At 31.9% G+C, this 17045-nt stretch overlaps 1 protein-coding gene across 1 annotated transcript in view; it reads left to right on the forward strand.

Annotated features, from left to right (window-relative positions):
- The first annotated feature begins 3725 nt into the window (after positions 1 to 3725).
- The window catches only part of LOC129754635 (clavesin-1), a 51285-nt gene continuing 37965 nt past the window's right edge, over positions 3726 to 17045 (forward strand). Inside the window, exon 1 of the mRNA XM_055750799.1 lies at positions 3726 to 4064. The gene's annotated coding sequence lies outside the window, so the exon portion shown is untranslated. The remainder of the gene's footprint in view (positions 4065 to 17045) is intronic.

Raw genomic sequence — 17045 nt, forward strand, 5'->3', positions numbered from 1 at the left:
TGTCTAATATTAACCTCATTTTAAAATCTAAAGTATAGTGCTATTTTCACTAGTGTTTAATACAAGGAATTCTAGACTTATTGCAAAATAAGAATTCAGATTCTGAATCACAGTAAAGATTCTCTTTGGAGATTTTTTCCACCCTCAATTTTCCACCATTGAAGTATGAATTATAAACTAAAAATGATTAACCTACATTATGAAATTAAAAAACAAAAATTTAAATTTCAGATCTGATTTTATTCAATCCTGTTTGAAATGTTTCACATCAAACATTCATATTATGGATGACCATGAAAAAAATTCAAGTACTGCCAAACAGAAATCGAATAGAAAATATTCGTAATAAAAGTTTAAATTTTAAAAAATTTTCTCAAGAGATTTCAGCAACAATAAATCGAAAAAAAAGATCACGTGTTATCACTCACGTGCGTTCCCTATGAGTGTTTAGAGCCAAAAAGAAACAAAAATGTATTTATAAAATCTGTTTCAATATGAAGGAATTGGTTTTGGCGATAGAGATTCAAATTCATCTCCAGAACCCAAAATCTGCATTCAAAACTATAACGCAAGGAAACAAATCCCATATTTTTCGAAGTGCAAAGAACTTGAAAACTGATTTTGACATATTTAGGAGCACAAAATGCAAATTTGTATTTTCAATCGGCTCTTGATTCCGGTATAAATTTTGAAAATACAAGGTTCATTGAAAAAAATTTTGCACTTTTTAGCAAAAGTGTAAAATATCAAAAAGATTTAGAAAAAAAGATTTTAACTTAATGATTAATTTTAATGAAGACTGTGAGTAATTTACCATGAGAAAAAATAATAGATGTAAGTATCTGTTCCCATTTTGTAAAATAAGATAATTATCTAGACGAAATATGTATTATTTTTTTCGGTTATTTATTACTTTTTGGCATTCTTCCTTCTAATCTGTATTGTTGAATGAATAATGGATAATGAAAAGATTTTAAATATATTTTGTTGTTCATGTAGGTCTACTGCTGTGTTTTAAAATTAATGAATGCCAGAGAATAAGAAGGGAGAAAAAAAATCTGACAAAAAAATCGAGTTTGAGACGAAAAAATCTTCCAAATTCAGTTTGCATGCGCTTAAATTTTCCCTTGTCAATTAAAACTATCCCCTTATCATTTCACTATTTTTTCGGCTAGAAGGCAATCTATCATGCTAAACAGTCAGAAGATCTTTTAGTGCTTTCAGCTTATCTACACAATAATATTGAAATTTTAAATTAAAATTTAGCTTAAGGTTTGATATTCTGAATTCGAAAGCTTGGCCATTTCAATTGCAAATAATTGAGACTCTTCACTAAAAAAAAAAGTTTAACATTCGGAATAAACCCTTCGTTTCATCATTTTTTTTTTATAGCAGAAAATTATTATCAAATGAAGAATTATGTGAAGGTATGTACCTACATGAACAATTAAAAAGATCAATCACTTTTTTTTATAATGTGTTTTCATAATCGGTTTATTCTACTAAATTTATATTGAAAGTGTTTATTTTATATATTGTGTTTCCAAATTTGAAAATAATAATACTAAATTTCCAAATCACGATTCAGTAAAATACCCCAATTAAAAATTTAATGCCTGTTAGTCATGCTTGTTAATTAGTTTTTCGGCCTTATTGGCGAAAAATAAAATACTTCCGAAAAATTATAAAATATGAAAGCGCCAATATTTAGAAGCTCAGGAAAAAAAATGAAGATAGCTTGAATGTTTTTTTCTACATTTTCATCTCTCAACAACGTGTGTATTATTTTCATTGAAAAAATTACATTCATAACGAGAAAATCTTTACAGAGCTCTTGAAGTGACAATTTTCAAACACCAGATATACTTACAAATTTAAAAAAAAATAGCAACATATTTTCGCGGTGGATATTATAGATTCGCTGGTTGTTAAATAAAAGGATGTGTAAGTTGTGTAGACGAATATTGAAATGAGTAAATTGATAAAGTTTTCATTATTCATCTCTTGTTTCATACTTTTTTAAATACATGTTGTTCAGTGAAATTCATGAGGGAAAAAGGAGCATTGCGCCGCTTAGACTGTAGACTCCTTTGCAACCATAACTCACCCCCCCCCCCCCCCCCCAATCCCTCCCCGCTCCTTCCGCTCACTCAAATAATTGTTTTTTCACTAGATATTAACGTTCCTTTATATTGACTGATTTTTGAAAATAGGAAAATCACCCCCCCCCCCCCAAGAGCCAGCGCTAGGACCGCGCCTGAGTGGAACCTAAAGAAGACCAAAAAACTGCTAAGGACGAGCAGCAGTTCAAGACAAACTGGCTTTCTGCGGCGAAGAAGGTGGACAAGGTGGCTGTACAAAATCTGATGGCAGGGGTTAAGCGTAAGGCCCGGCAATTCGGATTTGGAAAAGTGAAAGCATAATTGAATATTTTTCCTGAATTTTATACTAATTAAACTTGAAAAAGAAATTTAATTTGATTTTTTAAATGAACGATATCATCGATTTGCACGCGTTTTCCCTTGACCAAATTTTGCCCGTATCACCCTTTAATCTCTTCTCTGAAGATTCAAAGAAGGATCGTTTGAAGGCATTTCTTTCGTTAAAAATCGTTACAGCCATTTATTTATCTCCGTATTTTTGGGTACAAGAATTTGCCTCCGAACAAAGGCAAGAATATTTTTCGTGTTTCTTCAGAAAGGTCAAACGGGGCAAAGTACGTGATGGACGATTTGCTTTTTTGCCCAATTTCTGAAAATTCCGTCTGGTGCTGAAACTTTTAAACCACTTACTATATTAAAAAAGGGACCAGATTACATTGTTTTTCGATAAAAAAATGTATGCCCTCCATAACCCGAAATGCAATTATGGTAGCATTTCAGCATCTCATCATGTGCGTACATTGCGTGCCTGCATGCAACTGATGCATTATTTTGGTTAAATGTCCGTAACACGGCATAACAGTCTTTTGGCAATTGCAATAATGGCACACATAATATCAATAAGAGATCGGTAAACATTATGTTCAACAAAAACACAAAGCAGAGACAAGCCAAATTGATCCTTTCAACTTCACTGAAATAAACATTCTGGGGTCAACGGAATTGCATAGTTTTTTAACTTGCTACTAAGGCAAACACGGGGTAAGGGCCGTAAGGGTAGCCGACTTTAAAAGATGCATTGACAAATGGTGCTTTAAATGTAGATTTATGATTTGAATTTATTGGTAAATAAATTAGGATCATTTGAACTTTAGGGTGATGGTAATTTATTTTTGTCATAAGAAATATCACACTTTTATAATTTTGACAAAATAAAAAAAATAAATGAGACATTATAGCAATATAATAACAATAAAATTGTATGTCCAATTTGAACTTATTGTGAGAGTAATATTTTGTTGACGGTTATTAGGTGATGAACAAAACAGGATTCGCATATAACCCTAGTTACGTCCTAATGTTGCGCTACGACGACGGGACCAGACCTTGTCATGTTGCACAGCTTTGAATCAAAACATAAAGAAAGAACTACTCGCCTACTAAAAGTAGCCAGAGGATGCGGCTAAAAACAACGAAAATCATGTGCTGAATCGATGCTAGTAGAACGCACTAAAGTCGCTAGTCGGAACGACTAGTCAGTTTTGTAGCAAAACATCAACTTTAAACCATCGTACTAAGCCTTCATCAGGTTAACGGCTGGCCCCAGCAGTTTAGCAGCTTTAGTTCTGTTTCGCGTTCGGTCGCGTTTGGATCGTTGACGTCTTGGTAGTCGTCGGTTTGAAATTTAAACCCTCCTCCTTCTCATTGGGAAATTCCTCCAGTTGATCCAGTGGATTAGGGCGGAAAGAAAAACAATTCTGTAAATGGGAAATCCGCTCTCCAGACAAAGAAAAACCTAAACAAGGAAGTGTACACTACAGTGAATGTGACAAAATAGGCTTCATTGACATAGGAAATTGTAGAAGCAAGTACGCTGAAAAGGATTCAATATTGAAAGGATTCCTTAACACGTGTTAGAAAATCGTTCTCGAGGAATAAATAACACTAAAGCTAAACTTTTTGGTAAGTTTTATGAAAAAATATGCAGGATAAAACTGAAAATATCTTAACAATGTAACCTCGTCTAAATTTTTTTTAAAGCAAACTTTTTTTTTATAAAAGGATTAGTTTTGAATGTTTGTATGAACTGATCAGCTGTCATTGAATCAAATTCAAAATTACTATAATGGCTACCTCATAAGAATATTTACTCATTTAAAGTAAAATTCCTAAAAAAACAGCGAACTATTTTTTTTAATTTAAATATTAAGAATGAATTCCAATGACCGATTTCAAATTTTCTCAATTATTCAATGATGTAAATAAATAAATTTATTGACCAGATTTTTTTTTCTTCTTTTTTGCAATGTTTTTATTCTATAACAACTTCAAAGGTGGTTAAGATGCCGCGTTTATATCAACTGACCTATCCTACTTTATTACAGTGGAAGATTTTTTTCTGTAAAGATTTTGATAATAACGCAGAAAATATGCCAATTAATTATTGGAACTTCCAGAGAAGAGACAAACTGACCAATATTCGTTAGAAAGATAAACGCTAAAGAATGTCATCCTGAATATTATTACAGCGATTTCCATGACTTCATGTTCTGTCACCTTTCAGCAGGAAAATTCCAATATATTATTTTACAGAGCTAAAAGTTGTAATTTTTATTTTGAAATCTTAATGAAAAAACATTATTTATTGAAGATGAGAATGTTTAAATTACCTTAAACAAGAAATGATAAATAATAGAACAGTTTTATTGTCTGAATATACTCTCTGTACAATGTACCTGTGCAAAGTTGCAGCTCAATCGGACTTGATTTGATGTTTTCTCAAAGCGCTCAAAGTTGCGATTTTTTCATCCTCAAAAATCCATCTGTCAAAAGACCAAAGGAAATCGGAAAATTGAAACTTTAATTATACTGCCTCCAGATAACTTAAAATAAATCATAAATCGCTATAAAAGACATGCGAACGATAATTTTTTAAGACACATCAAACTTAATTTTTTGCTAGGTTGATCTAGTCATTGGTGATCCTAAAAATCAGTTTAAATCGGAAAAAGGAATCAAAAAAATATTTCGATGGGTTACACCGAGTAGCAAGCTTAACGAAAAAACGATAAATTTGACAAATAAGACAAAAAAATATAAAAAATACAAAAGCTTAAAACTAAATAAAATTTAAGAAAGAGATTTTATGTAATTTTCGTCAATTTAGTCATTTTTATAATATTTTTCAGTGTTTGACACTTTACCCATTGGACATTTTTGTCATTTTTCTGTTATGTTAACAACTCGGTATAATTTGTAATAAAAGTAGATTTTTTTGTTCCCTAGTATTAAAAATAGGATCTTAAGAAGGTTTCGGCTGAAAGTGGTCGATAACTTCCTTTGAATTCAGCCACAGTATTTGAAAAATCCAAAAACGCCCACTGCCCACTGAGGTTGCTAGCATGTAGCTAGTGATATACTTATTAGTAATTGGGTTTTACAATAACTATGGCTGAATTCAATGAAATATTTAAAGAAAGTAGTGCCGAGGCAGCCCTGCTCTAGTATCGGTACAGACTGTGTTGTCACAATCACGAAAAATCTGTAAATTTACTAGAAAATTTGCCTTTTTCGCTGGAAATTTTCCACTTTTAAAACATGTTATTCTAGAAATATTCTTGCTCTTCTAGATCGGTACAAAAAAGACTTGACTTTTCTAATAATTTGTATGCCTCGATTATCCGTTCAAATTTTTTTTCATGATTACATAAATTAAGATTGAAAATAAAAAGATACCAATAATTGTGCTCTCGTTTTAAATTTAATGTTATTGAAACTAAAGAACAAAGAGACAAATAATTAAATATACGGTTGAAGTTCAAGATTTTGCACCCAATTTTCACAACTCGGATTGTTTTTATATTAGCAAACGGTTTTGCTCTGTCCGAGTGATAATGGTTTCAAATCCATTCAAAGCCGAGGTATTGGAATTGATCTCATCGCTCATATCGATTGTTGGATCTACATTTGACGAAAAAATCGCTTTTCTCGAAAACATATAATCGCCATTATAAAATTAAAAATCAATATTGAAATTCAAAACACTCACAATTTCTTCATCATTCATCACATCAATCTGAATGTCTTTTTCTTGAACGGTGTTACAACAAAACCTGTCTCTCTGAATGGCAATTTCCATGTTATTTTTGAATAACTCAATCAGTTGAATTAAAAGTTACGCGAGTTACAATATTTTTGACATGAACTGAAAAACGCAAATTGTACAGAATTTTTGGAAAGATTATGGGATAAATCTGTTTTCCCTCCACCAATCACTCTATGAATTTCTGGATAGAGTTATAACGAAAATTAAAAATGAAGCAAATGATTTATTCATGTTTTAAATCAGAATCTCATGATTTTTAGACACAAATTAACAAAACTGATTTACTAGAATTTTTTTTTCATTTGCAAACAATCGTATAGAAATCGCAACTTCAGCCCAAGCTTGAAATATAGTACCGCGCATAATCTTTGACCCAACCGATACAACTTTTAAAAAATTGAACACATAATAGTTTTAGGTTAGAGAACTCACTTTAAAAATTTCCATAATGGACGTTGCATGATTTCTGAGATATTTCAGTTCGAATGCTAAAAGTGCGATTTTCGTAGATTTGGTGTATCTCAAGTCGTAAATAGAGATTTAAAATTTTGTGAGATATTTATTGTTTGCTAGTTGATCCACCATTTGAAGAAAATATGGACAAAAAATATTTAGAGTAAAATTTTATGAAAGTTCAAAGTTGAAATTTCATCATCCAATTTCTATCGAATTATGAACGGTACTTCAGGTGTACTTTTAACACGTTCGTCGCCACGGCACCCATATTCGGGTGACGGGTGTATTTCCTGGGGGGCCCCGTCACATCAAAAAGCGTGTGACGCTCTCTTACTTGAGTTTACCGCTCGGCTTCGCCACACGTTTCAAATATGGAAGTTCTCCCTCTTTGCTTTTTCTCTCTGAAAATTTTCTGGGCCCAGCTAGTAAAACTACCAAAATGAGCGTGGCGACAAACGTGTTAAGAAGCGTTATATACCCTATTTCACATTCAGAAAAAAAACATAAAAAAGTTTTCTTAGGTAAATTTTTTTGACTCGATTATCTATCGGATTCGATTATCCGTTCCGAAAAAAAAATTATGGTGAACGTAGAATCGAGTCCGAGCTGTTTAGAAAACAAAGGTATACAGTGGCAAACCAAATCGTTTTTCTTTGTTAACAGAATCTACTTAGCAAAACTGTCTAAACTAAAAGTGTAATGTCTAGCAATACTGTTGTAACACAAAAGTTATTTGAGTCTTCACATGTTCAAAAATATTGATTTACATAGAAATTTTCTATCTTTCACAATTTGTCAATCCTTAGTAGTTCTTGCCGTCGGCTAGCACGTTTCGCATATTTCCTGGAACTTAAAATTATTTATTTAGTGAATGCATTCACTCATTCTGTCATTATTCAGAATGAGAGTCAATTGAAATAACATCAGTATTAATCCAGTTAAAGCAACAGGTCTCAATGATCGAAAAAGAATCCAATTTTCGAAGAAACCAATCTTCGATCTAACTTTCTCAAATTGATAACCTAAAAATTATTTTCATAATCGATTCGGTGCTTAAAACTTTATTAAAATCAAAAATCGAAATTTATCCATTAATTTAAAGATAATTAATATAAATTCAATCATTTTATGAAATAATTTTCAACTTTGGGCTGAAAACCGAGTTCAATAAAAAAAACTTCTGCTTATGGATTCTCTAAGACTCTCCGAGATCGAGAGATCACAAAAAAAATGTAAAACTAAGTAGCAAGGGCTTTGAAAATAAAAAGTAGATATGATAATCAAGAAACTTGTCAACATACTGTTAGAAGAAAGTAGAATGCATTTCAAAGAGAAACAATCAGGAAAACTATTCGAATAAAAATGTCAACAGCCATCATCAGAGTCTGGATAACAGTCATCATCCTTTATGGAAAGTTACTTTTCGTCTCAATCCAAGTACCGATTTATGAAAAAAAAAAAAAAAGATTCATAACTTGACTTATCTTCAAAAGTTATTGTACTATTTATGGCATTAACGCAACATATTATGCAACCAACTTGTGGACTAAAGAGTTTAAATAGAATTACTTTGAAAGTACTATCATTGTACTTAAAGCTTAATTCATATAGAAATGGGACAGTTACGAATGTGTGTATCTTAAAAACCAGTCGTGTGATCAAAATACTGAGGCAAATTTAGTGGATTCAGCTGTTGCAAAATTTACAAAACTTTTTGAGCAGCTTAAAAGCGTTTTGAATGGAATGTCTGCTGGCAAAGTCTAACAATAACGAAGTAGTAAAACCATCATGATATTGAACTTTAGCTATAATCGGTTAGTATAGATCGTTGGTATGTTAAGGATACATAAAAGATTACTCATTTAAGGCTTTCAAAAACAGCGAAAATCAAAGTTTTCATTTTGAAAATTGTTGTTTTTTCAATATGAGCAGAATCTAGGCAAATCATTCAACTTTTCACAAAACAACAAGCAAATACATACTTTAAAATACTAGGGACCGTGCCACGAGCAGACATGATTCAAACGCTGCAATTTGTTTGTCGTCCATCAGAAATCATCTGTCTCATAGGCTCGGTACCGGCTATACAGCTTACGAGCTCTGGAACAAGCAAATTTATTTTGTTTGGGGTAAGGTTTGAATGACTCATATCTAGGCGACACTTTCTGCTTTTCGGAGAAAAAAAATCGTTGGACATCTCAGCGATCAACACTTAGTTTTTCCCTTATTGAAAATTAAAAATTCTGGTATGAGCTTCGACTTCCCTGATGACCCTTAACCGTAGTTGCCGATCATGTGCAACAGTTTTGTCAGCTATCAATTTAAAAATGATGGATTTTGAAGGAAACTGTGCAGATTTTATTTTCTTTTTCTCTTGCATCGTAAATATCTCCACGGGGTTACCATGACATCGAACATATTGTTTGGTCGTGCGAGGTCCATCTTGTCGCTAGAAGAAATTTGATAGACTCCCTTCGGGCCCGAGGAAAACCACCCTATGTTCCAGTGAGAGATGTGCTGGCTGTCATAGACTTGGACTATATGTTTGAAATATACCTTTTCCTAAAAGAAATTGATCTTCGTCTATAATTCTTTTTATTTTCATATTTCCCTATCTATCTTCTTTTTTCTTCAAAAGTGAACTAGCTATAAGCACACAATTGTAATCAAACAAAACGAGTTTGGCTCCTTAAAGCCTAAAGGTACGAGCCGTTTCAAATAAAGAATTTACAAAAAAAAATATCTCCACGGTGTGTTTCTAGAAGATGTTTAAAAAAAACAGTAACTCTAATTTTTTCAGAAATTGAAAATTTAGCCTTTTCTGAGTCATTTCCAGGCAAAATAAAATATTGGGGCGGTAAGTCCCCATACGATTTGTTTTTTTTTTCAAGATTTATAGTCTATATTTATAAATTTTCGTTTTGAAAAATTGTTCCAGTTTAATGGAATAGCAATGTTTTTCTTCAAAAATTCAATTTTTCATTTTTATTCAAGTTTTTGTCATTCTGAACTATACAAAAACACTCAACACCTAGAAACATTAGTGATTTTGATTGAAAAACTTACTTTATATGAAAATTTTACTTAAAATTTATTATTATCCTCGTTATAATTGGTGTTATCCAAATGTAACATAAATTTGTATTCATAAGTGTATATCTTGGAAAACTAATTCTGGTTTAATGAAATTCAAAGATACATGAATAACAACAGTCTAACATCCTTTGATTGGTTTCCAACGAAATATTTAAAAAAATCTTTTTTTTCCAACTTGTTCTATGAATTGATTCCACATTATTTATATGCTTGGATGCATATGAATACGCATTTTAGAAAAAAAAAATCGATGATACCACTCGTTTATGGTATTTTTCAATTTCTTTTATCTCATATTGAAATTTAAACAAAATTCAGAAGACCAGTTTTCAACAGAGTTTCAAATATAAAATTTAGTTGAAAGTAAAAGTTATCGCACTGAAATCCGTACATCCTCGGCTACATAAACATCAATTTCAAATTACTTTGTCTCATATTAAAGGTGAATAAAATTTCTATAAATCATCTGAACTTCATTTTTTCGTATAAATTTTAATATTATTATAAATATAAATTAATGAATAAAAGATGAAAATCCAATTTTTTTCAGGAGATGTTTCAATTTATCGACGGTTCAGACCAGATTTTTGCATCTAATTTTTTTTAGTTTTTATAGATTTCTATGGTTGATTCAAACTAATGATTTCTAGAGATTTTCACAACAACTGGTATAAAATTGTAGAAGTTATGATTTTTTTATAATGTTACATTTATTGCTTCATTAATGTTCTAATAATTAATAAAAAAGAACTGCAGTGTTCAGTAGTATAACTAAAATAAGTATGGTAAGAATAAAACATGATGAATCTCAAGCTTTTCAGTTGGCTATCGATCATTCGAAATTTACTTTTGCCAACAATACTGTTCATTTTTGTAAATTTAAGATCGACAAAAAGATAAAAATGTATTTTTTGGAATAATTTCATATTTATTACAGCTTTAGACTAGATTCATTAATTAAAAAAAAGTCCTAAAAACTTCAAAATTCAATTTAAAACAAAGAATTCAAGAGATTATTATAATAATATAGTGGGTTGAAAACTGTAGAAGCTAGGATTAATTAACCTTAAAAGTAATTCTTGCTATTTTAATAAAGTTGAAGAATTAGAGTGTACAGGAGGGTTACTAAAATTGGGCTTAAAAATAGAAATAAAACGTTTTATAAAACACTCCTGACTTGTAATAATCATTCTATCGAGAGAAAGCAACATGCAAAATTTAAGCAAGAGCAAAATGCTGTCGTGACTTGCATAAAGTCTGAAGTGCAAATGGGATTTTAAGACATTTGACTCAGGAGAAGTATATCCTTTTTAATATTGATTTTTGTTTACTTTTCAATATTGATTTTTTTAAAGCTTAAATTAAGACAAAGGTTTCTACTCCAGATCGCATCATGATAAGCGTTATCACTAAAAAAGTTATAGCGGTTTCTAGTATGTACTGATTTTCTTAATCATTTAGCTTTTTTGATAAAATACTCTCCAGTGTTTCCAAAATCAAAAAATCTAAAGACAATGGATTCAAACGGATTCAAATTATTCAAGATAATTCTAATGACTTCAGATAATTTTACCCTTTCAGACTGCTGACAGGAATTGCCAGCTAATTTTTTTAATTTAAGGATTAGATGATATTTTTAAGAAATTTTTATTTTTTTATTGGTTTTTATCTAGTTTGAAATAATTGTGGAATTTTTTTTTATAATTGTTAAGCTACCAGATAAATTTAAGAATATTGAAAGTTGCAACTAAGAGAATTAGCACCTCTGATATTATAAAACTCTTCAAATATATGTATATTTTTAAAGATTTTCAATAGAAAATTTTCAAAAAAAAATTTTGTTTGGGGAGTCACCGTCCAAATATTTTAATTTTAGGTGGAAAAAGCTCTACTTTCTGCCTATGCCAAAATAAGCGTTACTGTATTTTTTTTTCTTCAAGTCCTTCTACGAAATACACCATGTCTCAAAAACGTGGTTATTTTAAATTTTGAAAAAATGAGTCGGGTAGTACTTTTCACAGGCAGCGCAATGCTGTCAAAATTTCGAATGTCCAATTACTAGTAAATGAGATATCAGCAAAAGAAAGTGTCCCATTTCTGAAAGAAAAAAAAAACTAAGCTTCATGTGATCGCTTTACAGATCGTTCACTTACTTAGGTATATGAAATTGCTCATATAAATTTCATTGGACAATAAAGTTGCAGATAAACAAGAAGTGTACCTGGACGTTTATTTTTGAGAATATTTTGTTATCTGTTATTGGATACAAGATATTTAAATCTTCAAGCACCCCACTATCCAAATTATATTATACTTAGAACATTTTCCAAGTCTTCTAAAGGAAAAAGTTCATGTCTCCGCTAGTTTTTATGCTAACACAATACTCATAAAATTTTCTCGAGAAATATCTTACTAGGTTAACATGGGCGAAACTTGGAATGATAAACTATGATACGATTCGAGGGATAATTCAGGGATGATACGATTCGAGGGATTTCCTTCGGGATAAAAATCCCGAAACAAATATGATAAGATTCGGGATATTCTGAAAATTTTTATTTGAATAATCAACAGGGTACAAATCCAAATCTCAACAAGAACTCCAAAAACACTCAAGTAGCGTGAATTTCAAGGTTCTAGAAACCATTCGAATGCGTTTTGCCCTCTCAGATTTTACGACACGTTTTAGTAAATAGTTAAATGTTCCCATCAGGTTGAAAAGCAGCTGAGTTGGCTTTTATTACTATGGCATTGTTAGGCAGTTAGACCCAGCTATCAACACACATCATGAGTTAAGAACATCGAATCAATGCCAGCTACAAACCGTTCTTAAGCTCTTTCAATTAAGCTCAATAGTTTTTTTTACATAACATTCTTGAATCGTCCGACAGTTGGACACGTTTTCTAGCTTTTGGCGGATAACTAGTGACCTTCTTTTTAAAGAGACAAACGCCTATTTCCTGTACAGATTGTAGATGAACCCAGTGATCCCACAAATTGGGGGTCTTTAATTTTAGCGAACGAACAAAAAGACATTTAGGCGAGTTTCCGGCGATCAATGAGGTTGACTCTCAGGGTGGGATCCAATGATCATAGCACACCCAATCGGTTGGATTGTAACCTGCAATTATTCCTCAAAAAGGTAAATTTTATGACTATTTGGGTAGCGTTGTAGTTGTTATTAAAAAAAAAACTACCCTTCAAGATTCATGATAAAACCACAAAACCACAGTCGATCGATCATTTGAACGTTAAGAGCAAGTCGTTTGTTATAGAATATTCAAGAAATCTATTAAACGCTGCCCTGGGGCAGCTGTAAAACCTACTTTTGACCACAACAAATTAAAATCATCAGTTCAGATCGATTCTTATGATTTCAATTCATTTTTAACGGTTTAAAATGAGCCAGATAATCGAACGTGTTTTGAGGCGATGTTATCTATAGTTAGAAATAAAAACTTTAAATAACATAGAAACCTCTCGAAGCACCGGTGCTTTATCGGCGCCATTAACTGAAAGCGAAAATCAACGAAACAAATGAGCATCTTCCTTCTCCCGTCTGCCTCTCTTCTCGTATCATACGAGGAACTATCGAGATATGGATAAACAAGCCCTTTTCAAACTGGTTTGTTATTTTCAAAAACCCAAAACGAAAGACTTAAACGCGTCAAAAACAACGAACCCTCGCAAGCCGAACGTACCGGATCGGCTTTATCCTACCTTAGTAAAAGCGGACTTAGTGGGGCGCCCACTAAGCTGAAGATGACGGGTAGTTTGAGTCAACCTCACTTTCCTCGTCCCCGCCTTTCTGGAGATCTCAAGTAACCCAACGTAAAGTTCTTGCCAATATGGCCACAAGAATACCGGTTCTTTCGACTCAAATTTGCACAATTTTCTAACTACACACAGGCTGGATTGCCCATTGAGTGGGGGGAAAAGTTTGTATCGACTCTCCACCGTCGCGTCGTTTCCTAAGTCAGAGCAGAATTGTGTTGCAATTTGAATTGCGCTGAAAGAGTTATACTATTGGACGTATATTATACTGCAATTGGCCTAAACCAACTTGAAAATTGCATGTTGTACACCACACGTATCAAAAGGTCTCTATCCGAACTGAAGTTGTTCTCTGAGGGGGGCTCTCTTTGGAAAGTATGCCAAAAGCAGCAATGACGAAGCCGATATATTTATTAGCTGGTGTGGCTCTAGAATGTTTCTGCTTCCAGTTAGAGCAACAACAGAAACTCAGCTTGACGCAAAACCGATCAACCAATATTTCGAAAAAAAAACATGGCTCGCTCACGGACTAACTTTCTGCAAACATTCTTGAGCGAGCGTGATGGTGTCTAAGGGAACATTCTAGGGGGATTTCCGATTAAAGTTTAAATATACTAGTCGGTTAGAAGGGGTGGTTGTTGGTCGTTGACTTGGTATAATGACAGGTTATGTTCTAAGCTTTGCCTGCTTTGGGATTCGTTTGCCTGCTAAGCACTACTAGGTCGGCACAGCGATTTCCCTTTCATTCCGTCCGGTCCGTTCGTGAAACAGAATTCCTCACCGGATTTCAACATCCTGTTAATTTGAGCCTTTCAGGATTGAGTTAGGTATGGCTTTTGCTATTATTTAGACTTTCATGGCACGAGCCAAACTTCTGATGGCTTTTTTTCTGTTGATAAATTGTCCATTGAAACTGACGTAACAAAGTTGTCAGACAAATCGAATTGATGGAGTTAATCCACCCCCTACTTCCATGAGAGTTCAAAAAAGCAAGCGAGGTATTCTACTTTACTCCTCAAATTTTTAAATTCATAATCAAATGATGATAATAGAGAAAAGTTATTCAAGAGCATCAATCTAGACTGAAAACTTATACCAAAAACTCAAAAATCCATCAGAACTTCAAAATTCTGTTACACTTTTTTATTTTTTTTACTGGCTCATAGAAATTCAGGTATTAATATTAATTTTAAATTGAACCATTTTGGAGTTTCTAGTTCCATTTTCCTATTACCAAAATTAAATTTCTATTTTCGTATTTCTGATTCTATATCCATTTTAGGATGCTTGATTTTCAGTTCGAATAATCATAAGAAATAAGAAATGAGAAGCTGCTTTGAAACCCTGGTTCAAAATTGGTTTTGCATTTCATATCAAATTGGAATCATGTTTTTCCAAATCTTAGGCAATCTCAATATTTCGTCGATAGTTCTTTTCCGATTATGAAAAGAGAAGAATTTGGTTTATAATCAAATTCGAAGTTCTTGAACTCAATTCTTACACAAAATTTATACATTTAAAGTGTCTAAACGACGATCCAAAACTGAATACTCAGATTCAGATTCATCATTTGAAATTCACATTTTAATTCAGATTCACAATACAGATAAAAAATAAATAATTGAAATTATGAATCAAGATTAAACCAGAACTACAGAATTTAAATAATACATTCATGAATGAAGGCTTGGCTCATAAAATACTGATCTGGAATTAAGATTCTGAAATCATATTTTTGTACATTTTAGAAATCTGGAAACAGATTCAAAGTTCAATTTTTGAATTCAGGTTCTGAATTCAGATTCAGAATGCAGATTCAAAAATCAGAAAAAGGTTTAGCTCGTAAAAGAGTTTTTCAATCAACTTAAAATTGTTGAGAAATTCAAGAGAACAGGAACATAAAAATTTACTTGTCAATTCAATTTCCAGATTTCAAATTTTATAATTAAAATTATTTTGTACACTTAAGGCCGAAACAAATCTCAAATACTTCTTTTGTCACTCGAAGTTGGTACATCGCGAGGGAGTGGGGGGGATAACAAAAAATAATGCGAAATACAAATAAATTGGAATAAATTGCACGAAAGCTTGTATGCAAAAAAATTGCACACTATAGCATTGCACAAAATCTGTATATCTAGTAATTTCTTATCGAAAAATTCAATAAAATTAAGCATACAAAAGGTGAAATAACTACCATCAATTTGTTTTTTGGTCTTGTAATCTTTCCGATATATGATTTTTTTCCAAATTTACATAAAATACTACAAACATTATTTACTCTCCCCTTTCGGGATTCTTGGAAATTTAGAAGTGAGGGGGGGGGGGGGGGTGGGGGGATGACAAAAGAAGAAATTGTTATTTGTTCCAGCCTAATTCAGCTGAAAAATATACAGTAGAATTTGAATTCATTTTCTAAGTTCCGTTTTATGCAAAAAATCCCAAATTTTATTTAAAGAAAAAATCATCCACAGGACTTTTTTTCTTATCGAATTGAATCTTTGTGAAAAAAAATTGCTGTTAAAAAAAACTTTATCAATATTGCAGTTTTATTAAGCCAAATTTTAAACTAAAATCATAAATTTGGTTCAAGTTTGCATCAAGCAAATTTGATCCAAAAAAATGTATCGCTTTCTTTTTTTTTTGGAAAATTTTATATATTTTCATCATAGGTTAGAATCTTGAAATTTGCAAAAGCGATTGGAAGATTGGGCTAGTTTTATTTGAGTGTAGAGTTGGTTGGTTCTTTCTACGGCCCTGCACAGCAGGGCTGTTGAAAGTAATAATGTGTGGGGGATGTTGTGGAGGTTCTAAAACAATTTATTTTGTAAATTATTTAAATTTCGTTCATCGAAATAAACTTTTAGTTTATTGTACAGTACCGTTCATAATTGTATAGAAATTGGAAGCACGCACACTGTCACTTCGACTTTGAACTTCCATAACTTTTTACTCTGATAATATTTTTTATCAAATTTTTTGCGTAAGATAGATCAATTATCACACTATTATATCACAAAATTTGAGCTATCTGGAATTTGTGTGGTCTGAGATTCAGTAATTCTACGAAAATCTGACATTTTGAACTTTTACCATTCAAATTGCAATATCTCAGAAACTACGCTATATTTTTTAATGAAATTTTGCAGAGTGATTGTTGAAGTATGAAGCTAGCATGTCTGAAAAAGTTCTATCGATGGGATCAAAAGTTACGTGAGGTACAATTTTTCAGGCATGAACGTAGAAATGCGATTTCTATATAATTTTGGACGAATGTTTCTACACAAAATCTCATTTTATGTTTAACAACCAGTAAATCTATTTCAACCAGAAAATCAAAACAATATCGCGAGATTCTGATTTCAGAACACAAAAAGATCATTTATTGCATTTTTTTCTTTTCTTCTTTGCTTTTGCCAGACATTTTTTGACTAATTTGTGGATGGCAACGATATTGTGCTGATGAATCGTCCAAAATTCTATAGAAATCGCATTTTTAGGTTCATGCCTGA

The sequence above is a fragment of the Uranotaenia lowii genome, chromosome 3 (genome assembly GCF_029784155.1).
Source record: "Uranotaenia lowii strain MFRU-FL chromosome 3, ASM2978415v1, whole genome shotgun sequence".
NCBI classification, from domain to species: Eukaryota; Metazoa; Arthropoda; class Insecta; order Diptera; family Culicidae; genus Uranotaenia; species Uranotaenia lowii.